The sequence below is a fragment of the Aulonocara stuartgranti genome, assembly GCF_965226115.1.
Source record: "Aulonocara stuartgranti genome assembly, chromosome: 18".
NCBI classification, from domain to species: domain Eukaryota; kingdom Metazoa; phylum Chordata; class Actinopteri; order Cichliformes; family Cichlidae; genus Aulonocara; species Aulonocara stuartgranti.
Window position 1 is genome coordinate 17,453,735 of NC_138954.1, and position 18,003 is coordinate 17,471,737.

The 18,003-nt window shown below is 39.0% G+C and overlaps 1 long non-coding RNA gene across 3 annotated transcripts; it reads left to right on the forward strand.

The window, feature by feature from the left end:
- The first annotated feature begins 1,413 nt into the window (after positions 1-1,413).
- LOC309694247 lies at positions 1,414-17,627 on the forward strand. Of its 3 annotated transcripts, none has more exons than XR_014272829.1 (4): positions 1,414-1,467; positions 11,747-11,798; positions 15,504-15,569; positions 15,670-17,627. It is a non-coding gene; the product is annotated as an uncharacterized lncRNA (long non-coding RNA). The 3 variants fall into 3 exon arrangements; XR_014272830.1 differs by having other exon boundaries at positions 15,701-17,627; XR_014272831.1 differs by having other exon boundaries at positions 15,504-15,565.
- Positions 17,628-18,003: the final 376 nt, after the last annotated feature.

Consider the following 18,003-nt stretch of genomic DNA (forward strand, 5'->3'; position numbering starts at 1 on the left):
AGTTCTGCAAGATACAGAGCGTGTGTGCCACTCCGTGGTATTAAGAGACCACCGAGCCGGGCTTTGATAAATGAAGCAGAGTAAATACAGTAATGGAGGAAATTCTCACATGTATTAAATCTTACTTTAGGTTAACATAATGCTTTGTTCTGGTAGATGACAATTTCAGGAACGTGTAGGAAGTGAGGCATCTGAACATATTAACTGCTGTCCCAATCTAGCTGTTCAAACACATCAATTTCTATAGTAACATTTCATAACACTCCCTTGTGAGGTCATTTCAACCACGCTTTAATGATATATGCGCATAGGCCGAGTTCCTCTCACTTTTCTCTGCTCACAGGCAAGAATAACAGTCACATAAATCATCCCAGGCCTCCTATTTTAAACAGGTGTCACTTTGATGATAAAAAATGACATCTTAATTCAGAGGCGCAATGCTGTGTCAGAACGGATTAACACATCAGAAGCAATTTTTATTTTTTTTGGTTCCAGCATCATTTGGGTGGCGGTTGAGCGTGTCAGTAAATATTGGCCTCCGCTTCTCCTGGGAGGGCACAGTGGAGTGACACGGTCAGCCTTGATGTCTCTGGAAGAGGAGTCATCTGTCAGGTGATCGCTGTTGGAGGGTCACCTCGAGGAACAGATGAGAACATTTTAAGATGTGTTTTAAATTATGTTGCTTAAGGTTCAATTTAAACAGTCATGCCTGTGCTTAGACTGCAGGACAGTTTGAGCTGCGTATCGTTATTGTCTGCCAGACAAAACTTTATAGTACCACTGTAATTTCAATTGAATGTCATAGAAGAGGTAAAGCTGACAGTATCAGGTTAAAATTACAAATGCGTGTTTGCTGTTCCAAGCTGGCACCAGCTGTGTGAATAGATTGCTAATATATATATATATATATATATATATATATATATATAATATTGCTAATAGGTATCAGCGAAGTGACTGCTAATACAGGCCAAGGCAGTAAGCAAGGCCCATTTTGAGTAACATTGCCTGCTAAATCTAAAAGACTTCCTCATATTTAGTAAGAATATCCCATTTCATGTTCTTTAATGATACAGCAAAATAAATGTCTGGTATTTATATACTCTAACTAAACACTCAAAGTATTTAAATATGACAAACCAGAATAACTCAAGCATACATGACTTTATTCTATGTACTTTAATTGCATTTTTTTTATCTATTACCACCAGTGTTGGGACTAACGCGTTATTAAGTAACGCGTTACAGTAACTACGTTATTATTGTGGTAACGAGCACGGTAACTAGTTATTATGCCAAAATCAGGAACGCGTTACTCGTTACTGGGATTTAGATAGGGTCGTTACTCGTTACTTCGTGTGGTGGCTATCGCGGAGCTTCCACAGATTCAGTAACATTAGCAAGTGGTGAGGCCAGCAGGAAAAGAGACCGAGGCGGCCGCCGGTCCAAGTGTGAACTGAACTTCAGGTAAGAAGTTATGACCTGCAGTCTCTCTGGGTCAGATATAAACCAAGTTTAGGTGGAGTTTATTTTCGTTATTCTGACTTTTTCCGTACTGCGTGCTAGCTAGCATGACGGAGTTTCTATACAGCTGGGTGGTGCTATGATGTTAACGATGTTAAACTTTATTTTGTTCATAAGTTATTAGAGTTGCAAACCGTCCCGTCTGGTATTCAGAGAAAATATTACGCGTTTCTTATTGAGGTGACAGTTTGTCCCGTAATTCAGCTACAATGGAAAAGGCACAAAGCTGGAGTTATTCTGTCTTTACGTTGCACAGCTGCCTCTTCTTCTCTCATTCTCTCCCCTCCCTCTCCCGTTTCTACTTCAATCATGAAAACTGATCAGTGATCAGCTGATCGTCTTTTCTCTCTTGTGTGTTTATTGCCCACTTTGCGCCGAAAGAGGAAACCAGCGGATGTCGCGCTAAACAACAGCAGCACGTTTAAGCTTGATCAGCTGTTGTTAGAATTTATTTAATATTAATTTCTAGTATCAGCTGATGTTTGCTGGAGCCACAGCTGCAAAAAAGCTGCTGGTCATGATATGGTTTGGTTATGTGGTGAGAGGGAAACATGAAGATGAAACCAGGAGATGTCCTTACTGGATCATCAGAGCTGAACAGGTGATGGAGAAACAGGTTTACCTTTTAGGTGACATGAATGAGTTGAAGGGAAGTTATGAACTGTTTCTGAGAGACAAATAACACCAGGATCCTTTTCTAAGTAGCTGACAGCTGGTAACTGTGCAGGGGCGGGTCTAGCAAAGTGTTGCCAGGGGGGCAGGTAGGGCATTAACAGGGAAAGGGGGGCACAAAGAAATACTTTTCTTTCTTATTCTCATTTAAAATGTCTAGCTTTTAAAAAATAATTATCTGAATCTTACAACAAACGATTGATAGATTGATGCATATATACCATCAGACAGTGTACATCACTGTCACAACAGTGTTTATTTTCATTCAAAGGCTTTATGATTTTTCCTATAATGGTGGGCCAGTCTCTAGTCAAAATGCCCGGGATGATTTTTTTGTCCCAGTCCAGCTCTGTATGCAGCTCATCTGCAGTCTGGTGTTGCCTACATCTTCCTATTCGGAAGGCAGAATTTCCGAGTTCTGAGTACAATCGAAAGCACCACGACTGCAGTTTTTGTGTTGGATGTAAAAGGCGCAGATGACACTGTGACGTAGGCTAGAATCATGGCAGCAGTCAATGACGGTCCAGGCGTGGGATTTCTCTCGTGGAAATATGCACATTATCTTTTTCTTTCTATTGGTAGGTGGCACAGTGCACTTGTGGCAAGTAAGCAAGCTAGAAGATTGGCAAAGTTATGGAAGCAACACATTAACAAGAGAATTCTGAGTAAAACCAAAGTTACTTTCCCTAGTAACTAGTTACTTTGAAAGTAACGAGTAACTTGAAGTAACTGAGTTACTTTTGAGAGAAGTAACTAGTAATGTAACTAAGTTACTATTTTAAAGTAACTTACCCAACACTGATTACCACATGCCGATAGGTGCTTAGGGGACAGTTTGAAGTTCGGTATCTTGCCCAGGAATAGTCCAGCATGTGGACATGGAGAACTACCTACACGGCCTCTCAAAGTAAAGTTTAGTGATCTGACAAAAAGGTATTAAAGTAGTCAGTCAAATTAACCATGCTTTGTAAAAATGTGTTTATATCCTAAAAATGATCCTAAGAAATTTGAGTAAATTGAATAGTTCTAGTGAGGATAGTATGAGAGAACTGTATAAATTTTAAAGATATATTTCATCAGTATATGGAACTATGGGCTCACACTAAGTTTGACTTTTTTAAATATATGGTTAATGTTTAAGTCTCCATCATAATAAAAGTGTTGGAATAATCCATCCTTCATCAGCTAATAGCACAAGGGAACTGACATGCAGGGGTCTCTGCAGACTTGCGCTTTCAGTGTTTATGGACACACCCGGTAGTTACCGTCTGTTTCTTATAAAGGATATCAAAGAGGGAGCGCTGCCTGAGCCACAAAGCACCTGTTTCCTGACACTTCCATAACACGTGTTTGCCGCCGTCTTCAAAAAGCTTTCAAAGGATGAAGACACCGGCCGTGCTGCCTTAGCTTACTACATTACATGTTAGATCTAAATCACAGAGCTGCGTTCATTTAGTTGCTGACTGAAAAGTTACATTTGTTCTACGCTGTCACCACACTCTGAAATCTCTCTTAATTTTGCTTTATCTTTGCAATTATCTCCTGAGGTATTCACATGTTATACATTTGGAGTTTTTACTCTTCCATCTGATAAAACTACAGTCACAAATGCAGAGATCAAAAGTACAAAAGGACACAGACGGTGTTGTATGCTTTGATACTGATGGTCAATATAGTCAGTATTGTGGCCGTGATAATACCTGAGGACAAACATTAGCAGGAAGACAGGAGGGTTTTTGGTCTTGCTGTATGAATAGATAGTTCCATTTATAAACACACATGTAAAGTGATAAAGTCAAACCCAAAGGAAGGAGAGGAAGCAGTGTTATCTCCCTTGTTGCTGGTAACAACAGGGTGTCTCAGGTAGGATGTGATTGTTTCTCTCTCCATGTTTGTACATGTGTGGTGTTTTTAGAAGATCTGACGCCTTGCCTGCTTGTATTTGATCTAGTGACTGTAATCATGCCTAAATTAACCTTACTTACTACCAGGGGTTAAAGTCGGATTTGGCAGGTGGGGGGAGCCCTAAGATAGATTTATAGGGGCACACTCTGAAAGAAGAATTGCTTAGGAATAAATGAGAATAATTTGTTTTGCAAGCTCCAGTGAACATTTCTTTTTGTATGGACTGTGATCAGTGCTGCTCCTATTGTATTGTGTATTTAGCCAAATGAATTCAACAAGATATAAGAATATACCAACCACTAGACACTGTAAAGTTAGTATAAATGTCAGTGTTGGGCAAGTTACTTTGAAAAAAGTAATTAATTATAGTTACTAGTTACTTCTTCAAAAAAGTAACTGAGTTAGTAACTGAGTTACAATATTCTAAAAGTAATTAATTACTTGAAAAGTAACTATTGCGTTACTTTAAAAAAAAAAAAAACAACCTTTAACCCTCTGGGGTCCAGGGTATAATTGGCCATTTTTAACTACTTTTGATTTTCCCTCCACATTTTACCTTTAAAATCGATTTACTTTGCCTTGTTTGGTATCATCCTTTTCAGCACAACCTCACGTGTCTGAATTTACAGTTATGTTTTCATTTTGACATACTGTATTAACACAACTGATCTAAAATCAGATAAAAAACATAAAATCAGAGTAGAAAAAGTTATATTTTTTACTGTAACAACCACAAACATGTTTAACGAATCATATTTCATAACTTTAAATGCAAATATAAATTGTCAATTTTAAAATCCTATGCACAAGTTTTGCAAACAACAAAGTTATTTGCATCCATTTACCTTTTACCTTAATTTTTTAAATAACCATTTCAAACTATTTACAGAACAATCAGCTGTTCTGCATTCAATATGATGCCACACAAATTATTTGTGCCACTCCAAATATTTCTGTCCACTATAAAGGAGAACATCACAGCCTGATACCTGCAGGTCTGACAGCAGCAGGTGTATCACTCCTTTTTCTACCTGGAGACAGCAGTCGCCTCATTGTTTTGACACACAACACAAAACTATCCACAACACTACATGCTAACTACACAAGACAACACATTAACTACACACTCCAAACACGCTAAACGTCACAAATCTCTCACATCTTAAACCTCGCTCTCTCTGTCAACTTACATTAAAATTGATGTCTGCTGAACTCGATATAACCAAGTAGTAGATGAAACCAGTGCAACATAGTGCATCCCTGTAAGTTTTATCATAGTACTGCAAATTAACCAGTTTAGCCTGCACTAAAATGAATTAGGACACTGTATTACAGTTTAAATTTCAAATTCATAAAGATCCACTGGCTGAGCAGTGCTTACCTTTCAAAATAATATCTTGTCTTCCTCTCCTTTCCTCTCTTTCTTACATCTTTCCCCATCTTTTAGTGTTGCACACTTTCTCTCTGTCCATGTGAAATACTAGCAGGGAAAAACATGCGCACAGTTGGTGAATTTGGTGATATTTGTTGAGCTGCTTGAAAAGTTGTGTTTAAAATTACCTGTGAATTTTAAAAAACGAACAAGATGTTTAAGTACCATGTCCGCAACTTTACAATTGCATAATGAACACATCCCGGGAATGAGAAGGAAAAAGAACATGTTTAAGGTGTAAGCTCACAATGAAATGTCATTTTTTGGTCTTTTTTTACTGAGCAAATATAACTATGCTGTCATTGGAAGCAACATCAGGCTGCACACGAACAACAAAGTCAACTCATTCAGCAGGAACATGCATGAACCTGCCTATTGGATTTAATAACTCATTAACTGAAGGTGCCAGAATGCTGCTCCCCTGCTTTAACCCCTGCTTACTGCCTTGTGGTTGTGTGCCACTAATAATCAGTCAAGGCGCAGTTTAATTCCATGTTGGACTCATAAAATATGTAGTGAAGACTTTAACAGGTGGACACCAATTCAGTATTTTACCAAATATGAGATATGGTCATAATCTTTCCTTCTGTTCCTGAATAATTTATAACATTGCATAATATTTTTTTGCCAAACAATGTAATTTAAGAACAGCACAGTGGTGAATGAGTTTGCATGTTCTCACTGTGTGTGAGTGGGTTCTCTTTGTATAGACCGTCTTCCTACCACAGTCTAAACAAATTCAGGTTAGTTTAACTGGTGTTTTTAAACTGGCCATGAATAGTCATCCGTCTCACTGTGTTGGCCCTGAATTAGACTGGTGACCTGTCCATGATGACCACACAGTTTCACTTCCATTATATACATAAACTGTTAACACTTTGTAATTGATCAGCATTAACCCAGCAATTCCTGGATTATGGTCAAAACACATTTTGTGAGCTCACAGTTAGCTTAAGTATTTAGTGACAAAAAGCAATCAGTTCCGAATGAGTGTGAAGTTAACCCCTAAGGGTGTTGAAGAGCTATCACATTCCCAAAATTAAGATGGACTGAAGCATGCAAGAATGATGCTGGTGTAGAGGCATAAAAAATCAACACTGTGTTTAGGAAGACATTTCATGATGTGGCAATCCAGCTGTCACATCATTAACATCTACTTGTTAGATCTATTCACACACTGCTATAATGCTTTAAATAAATTCTCCTCATTTTAAATACTAAAGATGGATTTCTGCTGCTTATCCACCTGACTTGTAAAGACCTAACCAAATTACCCCGAGAAAATATCAGACCACATACTTTACATGCTGGTCCCACTAGTAAAGCGTTAAGAACCTTATGTAGACTTTAAGTCTGATGTTTTGATGTCACTGTTTTTGAATCTTTTCATTTTTCCACACTTGTGTCCCATCAAATTCCCCAATCTAAAGTCTAATTTAAAGTTCTTGCATTGCAGTTTCCTGATTTGAAAATGTTCCCAAAATCCAGATACATCAAACAACATGTGGCCACAGTCATTCATGCATATCGAGTGTAATATAAACAAAACTCTGGATTATGTTCAAGCTTTAAGTTAGGCACACTCAGACAGTCTGTAAACATGGCAAAAGCATCTACTTTTGCAAGAAAAAAAATTGGCTGAATTTGCTTTTCAGTAATTCTCCACTCTTAGTTGTGGAAATTGATTTACATATGGGATATTTGAGAAATTAGGTTACCTCTGTAGCCCAGTCAGCTATGTGAATGTGTCTGCACTGAGAAACTCACACTTATAGTCACCTGCTCCTTCTTTTCCAGTGAGAGCATGTTTAGCAAAGCAGGGTACTGCATGAAGAGATTTCCCCCCCAGTTTCTGTCTGGCTGTTCAACTGCCAACCCCATCAACAGACATTACCTACCTAACTTTGTAAAAGTCAAAGTATTTCGTCTGAACAACCAACCAAGCCAAGGGAATCAAAGTCAGGCAAACAAAAGGCAACTTGTGGGAGCAAGATCACTTAAAAGTAATTACAAAAAGTAATGAAGCTACATTAAAAGGTGCTATTTGTCTTTGAGCAGTGGTCTTGCTTTAGAAGTGAACTGAAGGGTGTAAGTACATGAACCAGTTCTTCACAAACCAGGTCTGTTGAAAAGTCGGCGGTTCATGAACGAAAGCGGTAAGGTGGTGAGGTCAGGCGAATCAGGAATCAAAGGTTTGTGTACAGTATGTGCATTCTGGTGTGGTTCACAGGCGAATCTTGATTGATGCTGCTCTGTAACTGATTCAAACAAGAAGTTGTCCCAGCAGAAACAAAACAGGATGCTTAGTAATGTCACATGAGTTAGCCACAGTTCCTTGATGACAGATAGCTCTGCATAAAGGGTGATGTTTTGTCATCTGGATGTCGTCAGCTCTGTCTGTCTTTGTCCTCACAGTCTCTGATCCATCTCCCTACAGGGCTAATGGCAGTACTTGTGTTGACCATTACATACAAAACATATTTACTGTTCACATGCATACACACAGACACACACGCAAAAAATCAGATAAAACATCCACATTAAACTACTACCTCTACTCCCCTTTCTTTTTTTTCTCTGCCCTCCCCCCACCCCTGCCTCTCCAGTAATGAAAACAAGATGTTCTTAGTCTCCATAGACAGAGAGTAGTAGCAAGTTAGGGCTCCAGTCTCCGCTCCACAATTCTCTTAAACCCTCATCTGACTTTCTTAAATATGTGACAAAAATGCATTAACGGAGACTTTAGGGGCAGCACCTTGACTGCTGTAAATAAAAACGTGCTGCTCAATGCGAACTTTCCCTCGCCTGTTAAAGGTGGGGAAGTGGCTGAGCCTCATGGAAGTGGGTACTCTGAAGGACTGAGATGAAGCTCGTTGAATAGGACATGAGAAAATTGGGAGTTTCTCTGCCGGCAGGCATCTCTCTCTCTGCATATTTGTGTGTGTGTGCATACTGTAAGCATCTGAGTGTGCACTTTCCACTAAAAAGAGGTGAGTATTACTACCAGACTCTGCACCTGACCTTCATTTTTCAATTTGTAAACCAATCTTCTCACAATTGGGCACCAAATTAAAGGATAAACACAGAAGATATTCATCGTGTTTACTTCAAAGCCCTAAACATCACTATACCTTCCTTGCTCTGTCCCCTTCACTTAAGCCCCCATCAGCAGCATTCCCACCCAATCACTGCTTCTTTTCCTGCCATACATTAGTCCTAATCACGGTCAGTCCTTTTTTTTTTAAGCCAGTTATCGCTTGTCACTCTGTAGCAAGTGTGTGATGAAGACATATAGTTGTTGGTGCTTTCATTTTACATGTACTTTCTCATAATCAAAGTGTGTGCTTGTGTCCTCCTTCTTTAAGACTATGTGCAATTTAAAATATGTGTTAATTGTGACTGATGCACACTGTTAATGGTTCCGATCAAATATTCCTATATTCCCTGTGTTGCATGTCACTGTTTTTTTTAACATGTTTTTTATATATGTAGCAATGTTGCTTCTTTCATGTGATTTTATCTTAGCAGAGGTTAAAACAAGAGAATGACTGTTATCATGTAGTTGAGTAACCCTGTGTTAGCAAGTTACAGGTATCCATGTTTATCCAATTTTAATACAGGAAATTCGTTTTACTTTACTTATCATTAGCAGTTATTTAAAAATTCACTAACAGCAAAGTTAGCAATGTAATATCCTCAACCCAATGTTTCACTGTGCTACACACGACACTATTTTTCCTTATTTGACACAGTTTAATATAGGCCTGGCCATTTTAAAATTTGATTACACTACAGAAATTGTAGGAAGATATACTACATAACACAAAAGCAAGTTGTGTTATGTCTAGATTGTTTCTGATTTGTGAATGTCTGCATGTTGTTGTTTCCCTGTTTCAGAGCTTTCAAGCTTGAAAGCGCAAAATGTGCGTATGTTTACTTGGACTGACACTTGTGTTTAGTTAGCTGCCCCTCAACACATTTTGGGCAGACTGTGTGAGTGGGTGTCTCAGGCCGCCAGTTTTTCAGAGCTTTCAGACATTTTAGTCTTAAATTAATTTAGTACTAGTTTACATGGTAAAAGTGTTTGGGAGAGACATTGATCTCAGTCAACAGTTCATTATCTTTAGTGGGCAATTATCCACATTGTCACGTTTGCATTTATCCCTGTGACTCTAAGGTCACAGGGGTCTAGTGTAATTCAAGCTGCATGGATGACTCCATGGCCTTAGTCTTTAGGGTAAAGTACACCCAAGGGAACTGTCTCCACAAGCACACAAAAAGCCAGTTTGGCTCAACCCATTTTGATACCTTTGCATTTTTTTTAGTGTAGGTTATTTATCTTGCTTTTGTATTTGCAAATACAGATGTGTTCAAAGTCACCTTCACTGGTGTTTTCCTGTAACTATAATAACTCACCATACCATAAATGTCCATCTATCAATTTATTTTCTGCTCGTCTAGTTCAGGTTGGTGGGATGGGGCTGAAGTGTACCTCAGCTGTCATAGGGTGAGAGGTATAGCACACCCTGGACACATCGCCACTTTGTTGCAGGGATAACACAGAGAAATAGACAACCATCATGCATATTGTGAAGAAGCTGAAGGAGAGAACCCACACAGACACAGGGAGATCATGCAAACTCCACACAGAAAGGACTGGATTCAAACCTAGGACCTTCTTGTTGCAAGGCAGTGGTTATTCCCGTCACACCACCATGCTATCCCGTGCCATAAATAATTTTGTAACTGTTGTTTTACATACTTATCTACAAGTTTAAATACCCAATCTCTACTTGCTAACACTTGTTTTATTATGTGCAAATCATTTGCCAAAAAGAGAGAGGGAGTTAAAATCATTTGATTAAGAACTCATTTAAAAACTTTTTTTTTTTTGGCGTAAATACTGAACAGATATTTGATTGATTTGTATACATGATTATAATTAGGACATTATTTGAGTTGCAAGTGCAACCTTTAAAATGAAAACTGTTGTAGCAATACAACATCATAGGAAAATTTATAATAAGCACTGGACTTGTATTTCTAAATCCACCAGATGAGTTACGGATGTATTTAATATAGAAATGCACTTGAATCACATACTTGTTTCTTTTGGCAAGTTATCGAAGATAATATTCGTATGTTGATGATTATGAGCAACCATGTTGTGGTTTTGCCAGGCTAGATGACTCCCCCACCACCACATGTGGCATTTGGCCTTCAGAAACTCCTTAAACAATTTCTCCCTATGACAATACACAATACTTCATACCATAACTGACCCATATGTGTGCAAGTTCTACAGTTGTGTCTGGTAAACAAGATCAGATTTCGATTTCCCTGATTTTGAAGCCAACCATATGTGTTCAGACAGAACGTGCACATTTTCTGATGTGGTTTGATTGCACATGAAGTCAATGAAAATACAAGAGAGGCATAACCAGTTAAGATCAAAACAAAATTAAAATGTTACAGCTTGCAACTCTGGCAGACGCTGGCATGCTGTCAGTGCATTTATCTCTACCTCGATCACTTAGTATGCTGGTTGTTCGAGGTAAATATGCTCAAAGGTCAAGCAGTAGACTGTGAACTGCAAGAGGCAATCCTATATAATCAACAAATCTATACACTGGGCCAGCTTTACTGACTACACAGCAAATTTAAGGATAAACAAGTTACTTTAAGCTACATCATGAACCTGAATGCATAACTAAAACTCTGCACAGTATGTATGTGTGAGTTGTAATAGCACAAAAATAATATCTGTGTGTACAAAGCATTTTCTCTAGGTCCAGAAGCAGATTATCCCCAACATTTCCAGTTGTTTTGCAGGTTTTCAAGTGAGATCATACTAACAGCATAAGCTTATGAATGACTCATTTTTAGTTCCAAAGAGACATGAGGGGTACTTACTAAATCTGACATGCACTGACTCTTCAGCACAAACTTCTCAGTTATGTTACATCAGTTGCTGCTGCTGTTTAGTTTATATGGATCCTTATTAGGTACACCGATGCAGCTGCTATTCTTCATATGGTCCACAAATAGCTTCACACTATGACAATATAATAACTTAACAGAGAACACAGAGACATAAATTCTCTGTGTTAAGCCGTTACAGTGCACTGCTGAAACACTAAACTACTAAACTACTGTTAACTGAATAATTAACTTGAGCAGCAATAACTTAACTATAACTTAATTTGCTTACAGCTGTAAATGTATACCAGCAGAACTGAACTCCCTGCCCTGGTCCCTCCCACCTGTAAGTATACATGCACTGGCACGTAACTATCAATCCAATTATTCATCCATCTATCTATCCATCCATCCATTTTCTGATGTAATGTAATTCAGGTTAGTGTTAGAGTAAGGCTGGGGCCTGTCCCAGCTGCCATAGGAGGAGAGGCTGTGCACAGCCTGGACAGGTTGTCAGCCTGTCACATTCTGACACATAGAAACAGACAAGCATTCACGCTCATATTCACACCTATGGCCAGTTTAGAATAACAAATTAACCTAACGCTCGGGTCTTTGGACTTTGGAAGTAAAGCCAGAAATTTCAAATGTAACTTAGTTCAAGGTTAAAATATAGCAGCTGCACCTGAAGGCAAATACAAAGGTATAATTTGCATGTATAACGTTTAAGGTGTTGAATGATGCTTGGTTATGCAGGATGGAAAGGCATTATGCGGTGCACTCTCAGAAAAATCGCTGTGGCTATATTTCATTAAAAATTTCAGGGGAATATTTAAAATAGAGAAAGGCTATCCAGCACAAATATGAATGGCTGACTTTAAACACCTTAATGGCCCTCAGACCAGAACTTGGCAGTCACTGGAGTTGTGAGTAATATCCGTCTGCAGGCAGCTAGTTCATTTAAGAGACGAGCAATAAATGGCTCAAGTGAGGGGGAAGAAAATACTGTGGTTCATTTTAAACAAGGTATGGGCTTGTCCATTTCCTTTGTTTTTCAGTTCCAGAATGGAAATCATAAATAATAAATAATAGCGACTTTTTTTGGTTTTATATATAGTATGGCACAACAAGGGTGCACTAACAAATAATGGCATCAAATAACTTGTAAAAGATTAACCAAATCCAGATTTTAGGTCACAAGTTCAAATATGCATCACTTATTTGAAGCTTTGCATTCCAGCTTTGACCTTCTAAATGACTTAAAAGTCACAATGAGAGAATGAGTCACAGCGTTAGTACTAAGCACCATCTCCCTGCAGTGACACATTTTTTAAGCAGATCCTCATGTTTTCTTGAGCATTGCCTGTCTTAATCTTGGGAAAAAGGCCTATTTCCTTCTGGTTCCAAGTTCTCCCACTGAGGGACAAAGTGTGTCCCTAAGTTCAAGCGGAACCTCGGGCAATGTAAAGGGGTGAGGAGGACAAGAGGTAGACCCATGTTAGAGCCAGGATATACTGTGGGAGTGTGTGGGAGAAAACTGAGAGGTTACTGACCTTACAGGGAAATAAGTAAAGCTTGAGAAAATACACAATAAACAAGAGACAGATTACAATCATCTTAAGTCATGGAACTGAAGAATATAGCCTCCATGACATAGAAAGGTTGCAGCAGAGAAGAAGCAAAGAAGAATATCCTGCACAGATACAGCACTGCCATCACTACTGCCACCATCCCTGGACTGCGTGTTGTTGTAGATTTAACAACATTAAAACACAATAAAAATTGTATGAGTGAAATGTCTACATAACAAAGCTTAACCAAACATTTAAACATGCTAGCTTAAGTAAAGAACTGTTTGCTGGTGTGACTTTAATGACAACATCTCCCAACAAAGAGACCATGCTTCCAGCAAAAATTTATGCTTTTACAAAATCTATTGAACATTTGATTAATAGTTCATCATTACAAGTGTTCATAAGAAAAGCAGTTATTGAGGAGGAGATCTTTGCTCTAGTTCACACAAAAATTGTTTTTGTGTCATTTGGATTCTTACTTGAAACAAGCAAACCACAATTTCAAATAAAATTCTAGATAACAAAAGAGCTCAGCGCTGTTTCTGATGTAACAAAACCGAAACAGTTTCCTATTAGAGTTTCCAACAATTATGTGTCACCACTTCCCTATACCTCTTATCAGAGCCCATGTACACAATGGAAGTGACTGACCTGTGCAGCTCCGATGACATACAAAATGCTCCCAGAGGCTTTTGGTCATGTAGCAGCACCAACAACCTTAGTGGACGTACTTGGGAGGTTAGCTGAACTCCGCGCAATTATTCAGTATCTCTGGGCATCTGTAAGACATTTTCTATGATATTACACAACTGTAATATTTTCTGTTAGTCGGAACATGTGATCAGATATAAATTACACAGACTTCTTACATTTCACAAATTCATGTTTAACCTGATACTTTAAATGAAAAATGTATGATTGTGAAATATAAATGGAATCACTGCAGCACACACAAACACATGCCTGGATGCCCATTAGCAGTTTAGCAAAGGAGATAGCCCCAGTGTGCAGAAGGGTAGAAAGAGAAATGTTGTCACAGGCCAAGATTAGAAGGTAGGTTGATAGATCCTCTCCTGCTTCTAATGAAGCCCTGCCTCATATTAGCCCTGGGTGAAGGAAACAAAAAGGGAGGGTAGCGTAAGAGGCTACAATAGGGGCCAGGAGGAGAGAGTTATCTCATGCTAACTTAGTTAGCTGATAGGCTCCAGGGATACAGGAGAAGAAGGGTCAAGACCCCTACCAACATCCCTCTGGGGACCAAAGCACAGAGAAGTCAACATTCCTGAGAAACTCGGAGACTTTCCTTCCCTGGAGAGATGGAAAGATGAGGGAAAGACTGATTGAAGGGGGAGACACAGTGGGCCTAAGAGAGCAAAAGAATGAGAGAACTTTGCATGTTCTTTCCATTTAGCCTCCTCACAGAATGACTGCACACACAGACACTCACTTCACTTTATGCATCACATACGTTTTCCAAGCCATTTACAATCCCAGGCATTGTTAGTGACTCATAAACTCACATTGACCTATGTACACTCATTCCTGTCATTATTTGTGAAATATTTTTAGGCGAACTCCTAAAATAGTCTTTCTCTCTCTTCTCCCCTTGGGTAAGTAATTTCCAGAGCAGTGGTGAATGGCGCCTGCAGAAGTCTGAGGGCCAGGAGGAATTCGTACTCTTTGGCAGAGAGCCTTTGTTAAAGCGATATATCAGGCTTATCGGTTGCATGTGCATGCAAAAACAATTTGCATGATCTGTACCTGTGTTTGTTTACAGACAATATGGGGACGCAGCTAAAGTACCAAATACCATGCGGGGGGCTGATTTTCACTTAATCATCAGCCTTGTGTTAGACCTCTCTCAGCTGATGTTCAGCTGAGGCATGAACTGCCAAATATGTGAACATTAAATTTTGGAGTTCTTGAAATCAAAAGATTGAAAAGGTTTAAGTTTGAGACTTTTCCCTCTGTTTCCTTAAGCCTTTTTTGTCGATTCAATGAACAGTGAAAACCATTATAATCAGGGGATTATTTTGACCACAACCCCCCCCCCCCCTTTTTTTTTTTAAAAAACAAATTGTAATATTTTAGAGTCTTTGAAGAAACTACTTAGCATGAATGTGGCCCAGACTGTGTAAACTGTGCCGGAGCCAAGACCTCTAAACACAGCAGATTTCAAGGTCTTACAATGATGCATTTTAATGGCACTTTTTCTGACCTCCCAACTAAATCCCCATCACTCCCCCTACTGTACAGATAGCACACAGAGGAATTTGAATCTCAGCTTCGTGTGGGTTTGATCGTGTTGTGAAATCAGGAACACTTAAGGAGAGTACGCACACTGACACAATGGACATTTGTGTGTGTGTGTGTGTGTGTGTGTGTGTGTACTGTTTTCATGTTTTCAACATTCAGCTGGCAGAGGTGCAGATCAGAAGGCCAGTGCAGAATAACAAAAAACCAATCTTCTGTTTCAGAGTCATTTCCCATTCCAGACTGAGTAAGCACCAAAGAAGGGAACTCCGCCCTGACAGACTGAGTGAGTAAGTCACCGAAAGCAATCATTTGTCTTTGTTCTGCACAGCAGGCATTATTTTGTCCTGTGTGTAAGCATTTGCCTTTCTTCATCATCATCTAATACAGCGAAGCTTTGACAGCCCTCATTCTGCTCTAGAACCCAGCTTGTTGTCTGCATCTCGCTCATGACAGCCCCCACAGCAGAGTCCTATGCAAACATGTAGGAATGTATGAGAAATATACCCTCCTGGAATGCCCCTGGCAATCACTGCTGGCCAGCGAACGAGCAAGAAGGCGGTCACATGTCTTCACAAAGGTCCAGGCAACTTTACAGCATTCTCAATCACTCATCGATGGTCCCTTTTTTTGGCAGTCATCTGTGGGCTCTGTGCAGCGAGAGAAAGTAAATGTAGCATTGCCAGAAACACCGCACAGCGCTGCCGCGCTGCTCCGAATAGGAGCAATGCCCTCCAGGCACCCCTAGTCTGGGCTCAAAGCCTCCAATATCTGGCAGCAGTTGTTAGTGTGCTCAAGGGGTGGAAGGATATTCAAACTTTCATCCCTGGTTAAAAATAGGCTGGCCCTCACAAAAAGAAGGCCCTGCTAATAATCACAGCTCTGTACTGGCTGTCTGAAGCATCTGGTCTGAGAATGTGTCATTTTTTAGGAGGGGCCTGGGAAACTGTAGACACCATGCTTGCTGCCCAGAATAAGAACCATGGGAATGATTGAAGGGGTCTTTTTTTGTGTGTGTGGGCCGCTGAACTAGGACTAGCCTGTCTGCAGGATTGGACAGCCTTCCTTGCTGCCTCCCGGCTGCCAAGTCAGGCATAACTCACTTAATGGCTGGTTTGCCAGAAACAGATGATTTTATGGTAACACATAAATGGCTGGGGACACAATGAGGTCAGGGACTCGTGGACATGGGAGCGATGTCAACTCTTGAAGGTCAAAAAGAAATCTTATATCGACAAGAGAGCGTTTCAGCTGGTTGCGGCACATGTATTCATGTAAATTAAATACTGGGACATTAGATTTGGGCTATTATTCCAGATATTTCCTTTAAACTTGAGGCTCACTTGACTTTTACATGGCGAGAGTTATTTTCTTCTTTTGAATATGTTTAGACAAGAGTTCATTTAGAAGATCCATGCCATTGTCATGTTTATATGTGTGGTAAATGTAGTTGCTAGCCATTTAGGGAATAGAACTGCATTTGATTAAGATTAAAAATATGTATTTTTTGTATGTAAATATGTAGATTTATGTATGTAGATTCTTTTATGTATAAGAAAGATAGCTGTTGCCCTTATTTCCAGTCCTCATATCAATCTAAGCTTTTTGGGGTCTACACAAAATCACATAAAATAATAAAAAGGTTCAATTCACAACGTACCAGCCAACTTAAAAAAGTTTAAAAAAGGAAGACAATTTGTTTTTTCCTGTGTTTTAAAGTGGAATGTACTACTAAATAAATGTGTCACTGTTGCTGACTAATTCCAAATAAACCACTTTGTCTGTTTATATTATATATTACAAAGTGTGGGAATGCTCAAGTATTACCACTATTCTTAATTTACAGGAAATGTGACAGGTGCACTGTGAATTGCCTTTTCTTGAGGAAGCAAACTTGCTGCTGTCATTAACCTGGCTAACAATTAGCTTTTAAAACAGAGAGAGGTGTTCATGGGAGACAAACTGGTTAATGAGTTGTCAGACCAGTACTTGGCTTGAAAAGCTTCCAGAGCTGAACCTGGGAGGGATGAAAACCATCGCAGAGCAAAATGTCACAAATAGTCTGAATAGAAAATCCGTGATCTGCAACTTACATAACCTGTTGTACTTTTATTTATTTATATTTGTGACCCAGTAGTTGTTGCTCTGAAAATAACCATTGCAGAAATGTGTTAAATTTTATAAATAAATGGCATTAATCTGCAACCTAATGCGAACAATGCATGAACAAATCCATTTTATTAAATCCATTTCATCGTGTGAACGAGCCAAAGCTTTTCAGCAGTGCTGCAGTATTAATCAATCCAAATTTCGGTTTAAATGGATATAATACTTGTTTGTTTTTGTAACTGTATATTACTTACCCCATTACTTGTGTTTAAATACTCGAGATCTAAACAGTTTTTGTATTTTTCTCTAACTCTAACATCTTATATTTTAAATGAAACTTTGCACATGTTTGCCAACAGTTGTATCCAATATAAACCTGGCTTGTTGCTATACTAATCAGTTATGATCTGTTATTGATTTTCAATTTTTCTCGCTCATTATGGAGTATGGCCATAATGAGCAAATGACAAACTGTGAATGAAGTACTTGATTTATTTTTGGATTATGGCCCTGCTGAGTATAAAACTGTCATAAACGAACAGAGGATGACCACAAAAGCTTTGTGTCCGTAATTTGTGAAGAATTAACAAAGACACATGCAGTCTCTGTCACGTA